The 10,001-nt window shown below is 41.6% G+C and overlaps 36 non-coding genes and 8 pseudogenes across 36 annotated transcripts; all 44 read right to left on the reverse strand.

Annotated features, from left to right (window-relative positions):
* Window positions 1-33: 33 nt before the first annotated feature.
* LOC135067737 (5S ribosomal RNA) lies at window positions 34-152 on the reverse strand. Its single transcript, XR_010253948.1, has one exon. It is a non-coding gene; the product is annotated as a 5S ribosomal RNA (ribosomal RNA).
* Window positions 153-259: 107 nt separating this feature from the next.
* Window positions 260-378, reverse strand: LOC135069221 (5S ribosomal RNA). The gene has a single exon (XR_010255408.1). It is a non-coding gene; the product is annotated as a 5S ribosomal RNA (ribosomal RNA).
* A 107-nt stretch (window positions 379-485) lies between these two features.
* Window positions 486-604, reverse strand: LOC135066710 (5S ribosomal RNA). Its single transcript, XR_010252950.1, has one exon. It is a non-coding gene; the product is annotated as a 5S ribosomal RNA (ribosomal RNA).
* A 107-nt stretch (window positions 605-711) lies between these two features.
* LOC135063590 (5S ribosomal RNA) lies at window positions 712-830 on the reverse strand. Its single transcript, XR_010249917.1, has one exon. It is a non-coding gene; the product is annotated as a 5S ribosomal RNA (ribosomal RNA).
* A 107-nt stretch (window positions 831-937) lies between these two features.
* Window positions 938-1,056, reverse strand: LOC135062119 (5S ribosomal RNA). Its single transcript, XR_010248477.1, has one exon. It is a non-coding gene; the product is annotated as a 5S ribosomal RNA (ribosomal RNA).
* A 107-nt stretch (window positions 1,057-1,163) lies between these two features.
* On the reverse strand, window positions 1,164-1,282 carry LOC135063591 (5S ribosomal RNA). Its single transcript, XR_010249918.1, has one exon. It is a non-coding gene; the product is annotated as a 5S ribosomal RNA (ribosomal RNA).
* Window positions 1,283-1,389: 107 nt separating this feature from the next.
* LOC135066721 (5S ribosomal RNA) lies at window positions 1,390-1,508 on the reverse strand. The gene has a single exon (XR_010252962.1). It is a non-coding gene; the product is annotated as a 5S ribosomal RNA (ribosomal RNA).
* Window positions 1,509-1,615: 107 nt separating this feature from the next.
* On the reverse strand, window positions 1,616-1,734 carry LOC135064348 (5S ribosomal RNA). The gene has a single exon (XR_010250657.1). It is a non-coding gene; the product is annotated as a 5S ribosomal RNA (ribosomal RNA).
* A 107-nt stretch (window positions 1,735-1,841) lies between these two features.
* On the reverse strand, window positions 1,842-1,960 carry LOC135070585 (5S ribosomal RNA). The gene has a single exon (XR_010256744.1). It is a non-coding gene; the product is annotated as a 5S ribosomal RNA (ribosomal RNA).
* A 107-nt stretch (window positions 1,961-2,067) lies between these two features.
* Window positions 2,068-2,186, reverse strand: LOC135060231 (5S ribosomal RNA). Its single transcript, XR_010246623.1, has one exon. It is a non-coding gene; the product is annotated as a 5S ribosomal RNA (ribosomal RNA).
* A 107-nt stretch (window positions 2,187-2,293) lies between these two features.
* Window positions 2,294-2,412, reverse strand: LOC135066732 (5S ribosomal RNA). The gene has a single exon (XR_010252973.1). It is a non-coding gene; the product is annotated as a 5S ribosomal RNA (ribosomal RNA).
* Window positions 2,413-2,519: 107 nt separating this feature from the next.
* On the reverse strand, window positions 2,520-2,638 carry LOC134892518 (5S ribosomal RNA; annotated as a pseudogene).
* A 107-nt stretch (window positions 2,639-2,745) lies between these two features.
* Window positions 2,746-2,864, reverse strand: LOC134901647 (5S ribosomal RNA). Its single transcript, XR_010175134.1, has one exon. It is a non-coding gene; the product is annotated as a 5S ribosomal RNA (ribosomal RNA).
* Window positions 2,865-2,971: 107 nt separating this feature from the next.
* On the reverse strand, window positions 2,972-3,090 carry LOC135064025 (5S ribosomal RNA). The gene has a single exon (XR_010250341.1). It is a non-coding gene; the product is annotated as a 5S ribosomal RNA (ribosomal RNA).
* Window positions 3,091-3,197: 107 nt separating this feature from the next.
* LOC135061014 (5S ribosomal RNA) lies at window positions 3,198-3,316 on the reverse strand. Its single transcript, XR_010247407.1, has one exon. It is a non-coding gene; the product is annotated as a 5S ribosomal RNA (ribosomal RNA).
* A 107-nt stretch (window positions 3,317-3,423) lies between these two features.
* LOC134901076 (5S ribosomal RNA) lies at window positions 3,424-3,542 on the reverse strand. Its single transcript, XR_010174571.1, has one exon. It is a non-coding gene; the product is annotated as a 5S ribosomal RNA (ribosomal RNA).
* A 107-nt stretch (window positions 3,543-3,649) lies between these two features.
* On the reverse strand, window positions 3,650-3,768 carry LOC135062120 (5S ribosomal RNA). Its single transcript, XR_010248478.1, has one exon. It is a non-coding gene; the product is annotated as a 5S ribosomal RNA (ribosomal RNA).
* A 107-nt stretch (window positions 3,769-3,875) lies between these two features.
* On the reverse strand, window positions 3,876-3,994 carry LOC135067770 (5S ribosomal RNA). Its single transcript, XR_010253980.1, has one exon. It is a non-coding gene; the product is annotated as a 5S ribosomal RNA (ribosomal RNA).
* A 107-nt stretch (window positions 3,995-4,101) lies between these two features.
* Window positions 4,102-4,220, reverse strand: LOC134885574 (5S ribosomal RNA). Its single transcript, XR_010169686.1, has one exon. It is a non-coding gene; the product is annotated as a 5S ribosomal RNA (ribosomal RNA).
* A 107-nt stretch (window positions 4,221-4,327) lies between these two features.
* Window positions 4,328-4,446, reverse strand: LOC135058408 (5S ribosomal RNA). The gene has a single exon (XR_010244837.1). It is a non-coding gene; the product is annotated as a 5S ribosomal RNA (ribosomal RNA).
* Window positions 4,447-4,553: 107 nt separating this feature from the next.
* LOC135059576 (5S ribosomal RNA) lies at window positions 4,554-4,672 on the reverse strand. The gene has a single exon (XR_010245977.1). It is a non-coding gene; the product is annotated as a 5S ribosomal RNA (ribosomal RNA).
* A 107-nt stretch (window positions 4,673-4,779) lies between these two features.
* Window positions 4,780-4,898, reverse strand: LOC135064026 (5S ribosomal RNA). Its single transcript, XR_010250342.1, has one exon. It is a non-coding gene; the product is annotated as a 5S ribosomal RNA (ribosomal RNA).
* A 107-nt stretch (window positions 4,899-5,005) lies between these two features.
* LOC135066743 (5S ribosomal RNA) lies at window positions 5,006-5,124 on the reverse strand. Its single transcript, XR_010252984.1, has one exon. It is a non-coding gene; the product is annotated as a 5S ribosomal RNA (ribosomal RNA).
* A 107-nt stretch (window positions 5,125-5,231) lies between these two features.
* LOC135058995 (5S ribosomal RNA) lies at window positions 5,232-5,350 on the reverse strand. The gene has a single exon (XR_010245415.1). It is a non-coding gene; the product is annotated as a 5S ribosomal RNA (ribosomal RNA).
* A 107-nt stretch (window positions 5,351-5,457) lies between these two features.
* Window positions 5,458-5,576, reverse strand: LOC135066754 (5S ribosomal RNA). The gene has a single exon (XR_010252995.1). It is a non-coding gene; the product is annotated as a 5S ribosomal RNA (ribosomal RNA).
* Window positions 5,577-5,683: 107 nt separating this feature from the next.
* On the reverse strand, window positions 5,684-5,802 carry LOC134890065 (5S ribosomal RNA; annotated as a pseudogene).
* A 107-nt stretch (window positions 5,803-5,909) lies between these two features.
* On the reverse strand, window positions 5,910-6,028 carry LOC135066765 (5S ribosomal RNA). The gene has a single exon (XR_010253006.1). It is a non-coding gene; the product is annotated as a 5S ribosomal RNA (ribosomal RNA).
* Window positions 6,029-6,135: 107 nt separating this feature from the next.
* On the reverse strand, window positions 6,136-6,254 carry LOC134888952 (5S ribosomal RNA; annotated as a pseudogene).
* Window positions 6,255-6,361: 107 nt separating this feature from the next.
* LOC134890373 (5S ribosomal RNA) lies at window positions 6,362-6,480 on the reverse strand (annotated as a pseudogene).
* A 107-nt stretch (window positions 6,481-6,587) lies between these two features.
* LOC134895384 (5S ribosomal RNA) lies at window positions 6,588-6,707 on the reverse strand (annotated as a pseudogene).
* A 107-nt stretch (window positions 6,708-6,814) lies between these two features.
* Window positions 6,815-6,933, reverse strand: LOC134890330 (5S ribosomal RNA; annotated as a pseudogene).
* A 107-nt stretch (window positions 6,934-7,040) lies between these two features.
* LOC135065056 (5S ribosomal RNA) lies at window positions 7,041-7,159 on the reverse strand. Its single transcript, XR_010251348.1, has one exon. It is a non-coding gene; the product is annotated as a 5S ribosomal RNA (ribosomal RNA).
* Window positions 7,160-7,266: 107 nt separating this feature from the next.
* Window positions 7,267-7,385, reverse strand: LOC134888297 (5S ribosomal RNA; annotated as a pseudogene).
* Window positions 7,386-7,492: 107 nt separating this feature from the next.
* Window positions 7,493-7,611, reverse strand: LOC134885575 (5S ribosomal RNA). The gene has a single exon (XR_010169687.1). It is a non-coding gene; the product is annotated as a 5S ribosomal RNA (ribosomal RNA).
* Window positions 7,612-7,718: 107 nt separating this feature from the next.
* LOC135062287 (5S ribosomal RNA) lies at window positions 7,719-7,837 on the reverse strand. Its single transcript, XR_010248640.1, has one exon. It is a non-coding gene; the product is annotated as a 5S ribosomal RNA (ribosomal RNA).
* Window positions 7,838-7,944: 107 nt separating this feature from the next.
* On the reverse strand, window positions 7,945-8,063 carry LOC135064027 (5S ribosomal RNA). The gene has a single exon (XR_010250343.1). It is a non-coding gene; the product is annotated as a 5S ribosomal RNA (ribosomal RNA).
* Window positions 8,064-8,170: 107 nt separating this feature from the next.
* LOC134901684 (5S ribosomal RNA) lies at window positions 8,171-8,289 on the reverse strand. Its single transcript, XR_010175169.1, has one exon. It is a non-coding gene; the product is annotated as a 5S ribosomal RNA (ribosomal RNA).
* Window positions 8,290-8,396: 107 nt separating this feature from the next.
* LOC135066776 (5S ribosomal RNA) lies at window positions 8,397-8,515 on the reverse strand. The gene has a single exon (XR_010253017.1). It is a non-coding gene; the product is annotated as a 5S ribosomal RNA (ribosomal RNA).
* Window positions 8,516-8,622: 107 nt separating this feature from the next.
* On the reverse strand, window positions 8,623-8,741 carry LOC135062121 (5S ribosomal RNA). Its single transcript, XR_010248479.1, has one exon. It is a non-coding gene; the product is annotated as a 5S ribosomal RNA (ribosomal RNA).
* Window positions 8,742-8,848: 107 nt separating this feature from the next.
* LOC134901767 (5S ribosomal RNA) lies at window positions 8,849-8,967 on the reverse strand. The gene has a single exon (XR_010175248.1). It is a non-coding gene; the product is annotated as a 5S ribosomal RNA (ribosomal RNA).
* Window positions 8,968-9,073: 106 nt separating this feature from the next.
* On the reverse strand, window positions 9,074-9,192 carry LOC135059707 (5S ribosomal RNA). Its single transcript, XR_010246108.1, has one exon. It is a non-coding gene; the product is annotated as a 5S ribosomal RNA (ribosomal RNA).
* A 107-nt stretch (window positions 9,193-9,299) lies between these two features.
* On the reverse strand, window positions 9,300-9,418 carry LOC134885750 (5S ribosomal RNA). The gene has a single exon (XR_010169857.1). It is a non-coding gene; the product is annotated as a 5S ribosomal RNA (ribosomal RNA).
* A 107-nt stretch (window positions 9,419-9,525) lies between these two features.
* Window positions 9,526-9,644, reverse strand: LOC135060478 (5S ribosomal RNA). The gene has a single exon (XR_010246871.1). It is a non-coding gene; the product is annotated as a 5S ribosomal RNA (ribosomal RNA).
* A 107-nt stretch (window positions 9,645-9,751) lies between these two features.
* LOC134890083 (5S ribosomal RNA) lies at window positions 9,752-9,870 on the reverse strand (annotated as a pseudogene).
* Window positions 9,871-10,001: the final 131 nt, after the last annotated feature.

Consider the following 10,001-nt stretch of genomic DNA (forward strand, 5'->3'; position numbering starts at 1 on the left):
TGCATCAACAGAACGGTGTTGGCAGTATAAAAATATCTACAGCACCTTGTATTCCTAGGTGGTCTCCCATCCAAATACTAACCAGGCCCAACACTGCTTAGCTTCCAAGATCAGATGAGATTGGGCGTATCCAGTGTGGTGTGGCTGTAGATGAGCTTTATGGTTTCTGTTAGAACTTTTCTACTTCTAACTACTGGTTCATAAATGAATACGTTTTAAAATGGAATGCATCAACAGAACGGTGTTGGCAGTATAAAATTATTTACAGCACCTTGTATTCCCAGGTGGTCTCCCATCCAAGTACTAACCAGGCCCAACACTGCTTAGCTTCCAAGATCAGATGAGTTTGGGCGTATCCAGTGTGGTGTGGCTGTAGATGAGCTTTATGGTTTCTGTTAGAACTTTTCTACTTCTAACTACTGGTTCATAAATGAATACGTTTGAAAATGGAATGCATCAACAGAACGGTGTTGGCAGTATAAAAATATCTACAGCACCTTGTATTCCCAGGTGGTCTCCCATCCAAGTACTAACCAGGCCCAACACTGCTTAGCTTCCAAGATCAGATGAGATTGGGCGTATCCAGTGTGGTGTGGCTGTAGATGAGCTTTGTGGTTTCTGTTAGAACTTTTCTACTTCTAACTACTGGTTCATAAATGAATACGTTTGAAAATGGAATGCATCAACAGAACGGTGTTGGCAGTATAAAAATATCTACAGCACCTTGTATTCCCAGGTGGTCTCCCATCCAAGTATTAACCAGGCCCAACACTGCTTAGCTTCCAAGATCAGATGAGATTGGGCGTATCCAGTGTGGTGTGGCTGTAGATGAGCTTTATAGTTTCTGTTAGAACTTTTCTACTTCTAACTACTGGTTCATAAATGAATACATTTGAAAATGGAATGCATCAACAGAACGGTGTTGGCAGTATAAAAATATCTACAGCACCTTGTATTCCCAGGTGGTCTCCCATCCAAGTACTAACCAGACCCAACACTGCTTAGCTTCCAAGATCAGATGAGATTGGGCGTATCCAGTGTGGTGTGGCTGTAGATGAGCTTTGTGGTTTCTGTTAGAACTTTTCTACTTCTAACTACTGGTTCATAAATGAATACGTTTGAAAATGGAATGCATCAACAGAACGGTGTTGGCAGTATAAAAATATCTACAGCACCTTGTATTCCCAGGTGGTCTCCCATCCAAGTATTAACCAGGCCCAACACTGCTTAGCTTCCAAGATCAGATGAGATTGGGCGTATCCAGTGTGGTGTGGCTGTAGATGAGCTTTATAGTTTCTGTTAGAACTTTTCTACTTCTAACTACTGGTTCATAAATTAATACATTTGAAAATGGAATGCATCAACAGAACGGTGTTGGCAGTATAAAAATATCTACAGCACCTTGTATTCCCAGGTGGTCTCCCATCCAAGTACTAACCAGGCCCAACACTGCTTAGCTTCCAAGATCAGATGAGATTGGGCGTATCCAGTGTGGTGTGGCTGTAGATGAGCTTTGTGGTTTCTGTTAGAACTTTTCTACTTCTAACTACTGGTTCATAAATGAATACGTTTGAAAATGGAGTGCATCAACAGAACGGTGTTGGCAGTATAAAAATATCTACAGCACCTTGTATTCCCAGGTGGTCTCCCATCCAAGTACTAACCAGGCCCAACACTGCTTAGCTTCCAAGATCAGATGAGATTTGGCGTATCCAGTGTGGTGTGGCTGTAGATGAGCTTTGTGGTTTCTGTTAGAACTTTTCTACTTCTAACTACTGGTTCATAAATGAATACATTTGAAAATGGAATGCATCAACAGAACGGTGTTGGCAGTATAAAAATATCTACAGCACCTTGTATTCCCAGGTGGTCTCCCATCCAAGTACGAACCAGGCCCAATACTGCTTAGCTTCCAAGATCAGATGAGATTGGGCGTATCCAGTGTGGTGTGGCTGTAGATGAGCTTTGTGGTTTCTGTTTGAAATTTTCTACTTCTAACTAGTGGTTCATAAATGAATACATTTGAAAATGGAATGCATCAACAGAACGGTGTTGGAAGTAGAAAAATGTCTACAGCACCTTGTATTCCCAGGTGGTCTCCCATCCAAGTACTAACCAGGCCCAACACTGCTTAGCTTCCAAGATCAGATGAGATTGGGCGTATCCAGTGTGGTGTGGCTGTAGATGAGCTTTGTGGTTTCTGTTTGAACTTTTCTACTTCTAACTACTGGTTCATAAATGAATAAGTTTGAAAATGGAATGCATCAACAGAACGGTGTTGGCAGTATATAAATATCTACAGCACCTTGTATTCCCAGGTGGTCTCCCATCCAAGTACTAACCAGGCCCAACACTGCTTAGCTTCCAAGATCAGATGAGATTGGGCGTATCCAGTGTGGTGTGGCTGTAGATGAGCATTGTGGTTTCTGTTAGAACTTTTCTACTTCTAACTACTGGTTCATAAATGAATACGTTTGAAAATGGAATGCATCAACAGAACGGTGTTGGCAGTATAAAAATATCTACAGCACCTTGTATTCCCAGGTGGTATCCAATCCAAGTACTAACCAGGCCCAACACTGCTTAGCTTCCAAGATCAGATGAGAGTGGGCGTATCCAGTGTGGTGTGGCTGTAGATGAGCTTTGTGGTTTCTGTTAGACATTTTCTACTTCTAACTACTGGTTCATAAATGAATACGTTTGAAAATGGAATGCATCAACAGAACGGTGTTGGCAGTATAAAAATATCTACAGCACCTCGTATTCCCAGGTGGTCTCCCATCCAAGTACTAACCAGGCCCAACACTGCTTAGCTTCCAAGATCAGATGAGATTGGGCGTATCCAGTGTGGTGTCGCTGTAGATGAGCTTTGTGGTTTCTGTTAGAACTTTTCTACTTGTAACTACTGGTTCATAAATGAATATGTTTTAAAATGGAATGCATCAACAGAACGGTGTTGGCAGTATAAAATTATCTACAGCACCTTGTATACCCAGGTGGTCTCCCATCCAAGTACTAACCAGGCCCAACACTGCTTAGCTTCCAAGATCAGATGAGATTGGGCGTATCCAGTGTGGTGTGGCTGTAGATGAGCTTTATGGTTTCTGTTAGAACTTTTCTACTTCTAACTACTGGTTCATAAATGAATACGTTTGAAAATGGAATGCATCAACAGAACGGTGTTGGCAGTATAAAAATATCTACAGCACCTTGTATTCCCAGGTGGTCTCCCATCCAAGTACTAACCAGGCCCAACACTGCTTAGCTTCCAAGATCAGATGAGATTGGGCGTATCCAGTGTGGTGTGGCTGTAGGTGAGCTTAGTGGTTTTTGTTAGAACTTTTCTACTTCTAAATACTGGTTCATAAATGAATACGTTTGAAAATGGAATGCATCAACAGAACGGTGTTGGCAGTATAAAATTATCTACAGCACCTTGTATTCCCATGTGGTCTCCCATCCAAGTACTAACCAGGCCCAACACTGCTTAGCTTCCAAGATCAGATGAGATTGGGCGTATCCAGTGTGGTGTGGCTGTAGATGAGCTTTATGGTTTCTGTTAGAACTTTTCTACTTCTAACTACTGGTTCATAAATAAATACATTTGAAAATGGAATGCATCAACAGAACGGTGTTGGCAGTATAAAAATATCTACAGCACCTTGTATTCCCAGGTGGTCTCCCATCCAAGTACTAACCAGACCCAACACTGCTTAGCTTCCAAGATCAGATGAGATTGGGCGTATCCAGTGTGGTGTGGCTGTAGATGAGCTTAGTGGTTTCTGTTAGAACTTTTCTACTTCTAACTACTGGTTCATAAATGAATACGTTTGAAAATGGAATGCATCAACAGAACGGTGTTGGCAGTATAAAAATATCTACAGCACCTTGTATTCCCAGGTGGTCTCCCATCCAAGTACTAACCAGGCCCAATACTGCTTAGCTTCCAAGATCAGATGAGATTGGGCGTATCCAGTGTGGTGTGGCTGTAAATGAACTTTGTGGTTTCTGTTAGAACTTTTCTACTTCTAACTACTGGTTCATAAATGAATACATTTGAAAATTGAATGCTTCAACAGAACGGTGTTGGCAGTATAAAAATATCTACAGCACCTTGTATTCCCAGGTGGTCTCCCATCCAAGTAATAACCAGGCCCAACACTGCTTAGCTTCCAAGATCAGATGAGATTGGGCATATCCAGTGTGGTGTGGCTATAGATGAGCTTTATGGTTTCTGTTAGAACTTTTCTACTTCTAACTACTGGTTCATAAATGAATACGTTTTAAAATGGAATGCATCAACAGAACGGTGTTGGCAGTATAAAAATATCTACAGCACCTTGTATTCCCAGGTGGTCTCCCATCCAAGTACTAACCAGGCCCAACACTGCTTAGCTTCCAAGATCAGATGAGATTGGGCGTATCCAGTGTGGTGTAGCTGTAGATGAGCTTTGTGGCTTCTGTTAGAACTTTTCTACTTCTAACTACTGGTTCATAAATGAATACATTTTAAAATGGAATGCATCAACAGAACGGTGTTGGCAGTATAAAAATATCTACAGCACCTTGTATTCCCAGGTGGTCTCCCATCCAAGTACTAACCAGGCCCAACACTGCTTAGCTTCCAAGATCAGATGAGATTGGGCGTATCCAGTGTGGTGTCGCTGTAGATGAGCTTTGTGGTTTCTGTTAGAACTTTTCTACTTGTAACTACTGGTTCATAAATGAATACGTTTTAAAATGGAATGCATCAACAGAACGGTGTTGGCAGTATAAAATTATCTACAGCACCTTGTATACCCAGGTGGTCTCCCATCCAAGTACTAACCAGGCCCAACACTGCTTAGCTTCCAAGATCAGATGAGATTGGGCGTATCCAGTGTGGTGTGGCTGTAGATGAGCTTTATGGTTTCTGTTAGAACTTTTCTACTTCTAACTACTGGTTCATAAATGAATACGTTTGAAAATGGAATGCATCAACAGAACGGTGTTGGCAGTATAAAAATATCTACAGCACCTTGTATTCCCAGGTGGTCTCCCATCCAAGTACTAACCAGGCCCAACACTGCTTAGCTTCCAAGATCAGATGAGATTGGGCGTATCCAGTGTGGTGTGGCTGTAGATAAACTTTGTGGTTTCTGTTAGAACTTTTCTACTTCTAACTACTGGTTCATAAATTAATACGTTTTAAAATGGAATGCATCAACAGAACGGTGTTGGCAGTATAAAATTATCTACAGCACCTTGTATTCCCAGGTGGTCTCCCATCCAAGTACTAACCAGGCCCAACACTGCTTAGCTTCCAAGATCAGATGAGATTGGGCATATCCAGTGTGGTGTGGCTGTAGATGAGCTTTATGGTTTCTGTTAGAACTTTTCTACTTCTAACTACTGGTTCATAAATGAATACGTTTGAAAATGGAATGCATCAACAGAACGGTGTTGGCAGTATAAAAATATCTACAGCACCTTGTATTCCCAGGTGGTCTCCCATCCAAGTACTAACCAGGCCCAACACTGCTTAGCTTCCAAGATCAGATGAGATTGGGCGTATCCAGTGTGGTGTGGCTGTAGATGAGCTTTGTGGTTTCTGTTAGAACTTTTCTACTTCTAACTACTGGTTCATAAATGAATACGTTTGAAAATGGAATGCATCAACAGAACGGTGTTGGCAGTATAAAAATATCTACAGCACCTTGTATTCCCAGGTGGTCTCCCATCCAAGTACTAGCCAGGGCCAATACTGCTTTGCTTCCAAGATCAGATGAGATTGGGCGTATCCAGTGTGGTGTGGCTGTAGATGAGCTTTGTGGTTTCTGTTTGAACTTTTCTACTTCTAACTACTGGTTCATAAATGAATACGTTTGAAAATGGAATGCATCAACAGAACGGTGTTGGCAGTATAAAAATATCTACAGCACCTTGTATTCCCAGGTGGTCTCCCATCCAAGTACTAACCAGGCCCAACACTGCTTAGCTTCCAAGATCAGATGAGATTGGGCGTATCCAGTGTGGTGTGGCTGTAGATGAGCTTTGTGGTTTCTGTTAGAACTTTTCTACTTCTAACTACTGGTTCATAAATGAATACGTTTGAAAATGGAATGCATCAACAGAACGGTGTTGGCAGTATAAAAATATCTACAGCACCTTGTATTCCCAGGTGGTCTCCCATCCAAGTACTAACCAGGGCCAATACTGCTTTGCTTCCAAGATCAGATGAGATTGGGCGTATCCAGTGTGGTGTGGCTGTAGATGAGCTTTGTGGTTTCTGTTTGAACTTTTCTACTTCTAACTACTGGTTCAAAAATGAATACATTTGAAAATTGAATGCATCAACAGAACGGTGTTGGCAGTATAAAAGTATCTACAGCACCTTGTATTCCCAGGTGGTCTCCCATCCAAGTACTAACCAGGCCCAACACTGCTTAGCTTTCTAGATCAGATAAGATTGGGCGTATCCAGTGTGGTGTGGCTGTAGATGAGCTTTGTGGTTTCTGTTAGAACTTTTCTACTTCTAACTACTGGTTCATAAATGAATACGTTTGAAAATGGAAAGCATCAACAGAACGGTGTTGGCAGTATAAAAATATCTACACCACCTATGTATTCCCAGGTGGTCTCCCATCCAAGAACTAACCAGGCCCAACACTGCTTAGCTTCCAAGATCAGATGAGATTGGGCATATCCAATGTGGTGTGGCTGTAGAAGAGCTTTATGGTTTCTGTTAGTACTTTTCTACTTCTAACTACTGGTTCATAAATGAATACGTTTGAAAATGGAATGCATCAACAGAACGGTGTTGGTAGTATAAAAACATCTACAGCACCTTGTATTCCCAAGTGGTCTCCCATCCAAGTACTAACCAGGCCCAACACTGCATAGCTTCCAAGATCAGATGAGATTGGGCGTATCCAGCGTGGTGGGGCTGTAGATGAGCTTTGTGGTTTCTGTTAGAACTTTTCTACTTCTAACTACTGGTTCATAAATGAATACGTTTAAAAATGGAATGCATCAACAGAACGGTGTTGGCAGTATAAAAATATCTACAGCACCTTGTATTCCCAGGTGGTCTCCCATCCAAGTACTAACCAGGCCCAACACTGCTTAGCTTCCAAGATCAGATGAGATTGGGTGTATCCAGTGTGGTGTGGCTGTAGATGAGCTTTGTGGTTTCTGTTAGAACTTTTCTACTTCTAACTACTGGTTCATAAATGAATACGTTTGAAAATGGAATGCATCAACAGTACGGTGTTGGCAGTATAAAAATATCTACAGCACCTTGTATTCCCAGGTGGTCTCCCATCCAAGTACTAACCAGGCCCAATACTGCTTTGCTTCCAAGATCAGATGAGATAGGGCGTATCCAGTGTGGTGTGGCTGTAGATGAGCTTTGTGGTTTCTGTTTGAACTTTTCTACTTCTAACTACTGGTTCATAAATGAATACATTTGAAAATTGAATGCATCAACAGAACGGTGTTGGCAGTATAAAAATATCTACAGCACCTTGTATTCCCAGGTGGTCTCCCATCCAAGTAATAACCAGGCCCAACACTGCTTAGCTTCCAAGATCAGATGAGATTGGGCATATCCAGTGTGGTGTGGCTATAGATGAGCTTTATGGTTTCTGTTAGAACTTTTCTACTTCTAACTACTGGTTCATAAATGAATACGTTTTAAAATGGAATGCATCAACAGAACGGTGTTGGCAGTATAAAAATATCTACAGCACCTTGTATTCCCAGGTGGTCTCCCATCTAAGTACTAACCAGGCCCAACACTGCTTAGCTTCCAAGATCAGATGAGATTGGGCGTATCCAGTGTGGTGTCGCTGTAGATGAGCTTTGTGGTTTCTGTTAGAACTTTTCTACTTGTAACTACTGGTTCATAAATGAATATGTTTTAAAATGGAATGCATCAACAGAACGGTGTTGGCAGTATAAAATTATCTACAGCACCTTGTATACCCAGGTGGTCTCCCATCCAAGTACTAACCAGGCCCAACACTGCTTAGCTTCCAAGATCAGATGAGATTGGGCGTATCCAGTGTGGTGTGGCTGTAGATGAGCTTTATGGTTTCTGTTAGAACTTTTCTACTTCTAACTACTGGTTCATAAATGAATACGTTTGAAAATGGAATGCATCAACAGAACGGTGTTGGCAGTATAAAAATATCTACAGCACCTTGTATTCCCAGGTGGTCTCCCATCCAAGTACTAACCAGGCCCAACACTGCTTAGCTTCCAAGATCAGATGAGATTGGGCGTAACCAGTGTGGTGTGGCTGTAGATGAGCTTAGTGGTTTTTGTTAGAACTTTTCTACTTCTAAATACTGGTTCATAAATGAATACGTTTGAAAATGGAATGCATCAACAGAACGGTGTTGGCAGTATAAAATTATCTACAGCACCTTGTATTCCCAGGTGGTCTCCCATCCAAGTACTAACCAGGCCCAACACTGCTTAGCTTCCAAGATCAGATGAGATTGGGCGTATCCAGTGTGGTGTGGCTGTAGATGAGCTTTATGGTTTCTGTTAGAACTTTTCTACTTCTAACTACTGGTTCATAAATAAATACATTTGAAAATGGAATGCATCAACAGAACGGTGTTGGCAGTATAAAAATATCTACAGCACCTTGTATTCCCAGGTGGTCTCCCATCCAAGTACTAACCAGACCCAACACTGCTTAGCTTCCAAGATCAGATGAGATTGGGCGTATCCAGTGTGGTGTGGCTGTAGATGAGCTTAGTGGTTTCTGTTAGAACTTTTCTACTTCTAACTACTGGTTCATAAATGAATACGTTTGAAAATGGAATGCATCAACAGAACGGTGTTGGCAGTATAAAAATATCTACAGCACCTTGTACTCCCAGGTGGTCTCCCATCCAAGTACTAACCAGGCCCAACACTGCTTAGCTTCCAAGATCAGATGAGATTGGGCGTATCCAGTGTGGTGTGGCTGTAGATGAGCTTTATGGTTTCTGTTTGAACTTTTCTACTTCTAACTACTGGTTCATAAATGAATACGTTTGAAAATGAATGCATCAACAGAACGGTGTTGGCAGTATAAAAATATCTACAGCACCTTGTATTCCCAGGTGGTCTCCCATCCAAGTACTAACCAGGCCCAACACTGCTTAGCTTCCAAGATCAGATGAGATTGGGCGTATCCAGTGTGGTGTTGCTGTAGATGAACTTTCTGGTTTCTGTTAGAACTTTTCTACTTCTAACTACTGGTTCATAAATGAATACATTTGAAAATGGAATGCATCAACAGAACGGTGTTGGCAGTATAAAAATATCTACAGCACCTTGTATTCCTAGGTGGTCTCACATCCAAGTACTAACCAGGCCCAACACTGCTTAGCTTCCAAGATCAGATGAGATTGGGCGTATCCAGTGTGGTGTGGCTGTAGATGAGCTTTGTGGTTTCTGTTAGAACTTTTCTACTTCTAACTACTGGTTCATAAATGAATACGTTTGAAAATGGAATGCATCAACAGAACGGTGTTGGCAGTATAAAAATATCTACAGCACCTTGTATTCCCAGGTGGTCTCCCATCCAAGTACTAACCAGGCCCAACACTGCTTAGCTTCCAAGATCAGATGAGATTGGGCGTATCCAGTACGGTGTGGCTGTAGATGAGCTTTGTGGTTTCTGTTAGAACTTTTCTACTTCTAACTACTGGTTCATAAATGAATACGTTTGAAAATGGAATGCATCAACAGAACGGTGTTGGCAGTATAAAAATATCTACAGCACCTTGTATTCCCAGGTGGTCTCCCATCCAAGTACTAACCAGTCCCAACACTGCTTAGCTTCCAAGATCAGATGAGATTGGGCGTATTCAGTATGGTGTTACTGTAGATGAGCTTTGTGGTTTCTGTTAGAACTTTTGTACTTCTAACTACTGGTTCATAAATGAATACGTTTGAAAATGAATGCATCAACAGAACGGTGTTGGCAGTATAAAATCCTCAAACCAGAAATTGGTGAGTTC

The sequence above is a fragment of the Pseudophryne corroboree genome, chromosome 3 (genome assembly GCF_028390025.1).
Source record: "Pseudophryne corroboree isolate aPseCor3 chromosome 3, aPseCor3.hap2, whole genome shotgun sequence".
Lineage (NCBI taxonomy): Eukaryota > Metazoa > Chordata > Amphibia > Anura > Myobatrachidae > Pseudophryne > Pseudophryne corroboree.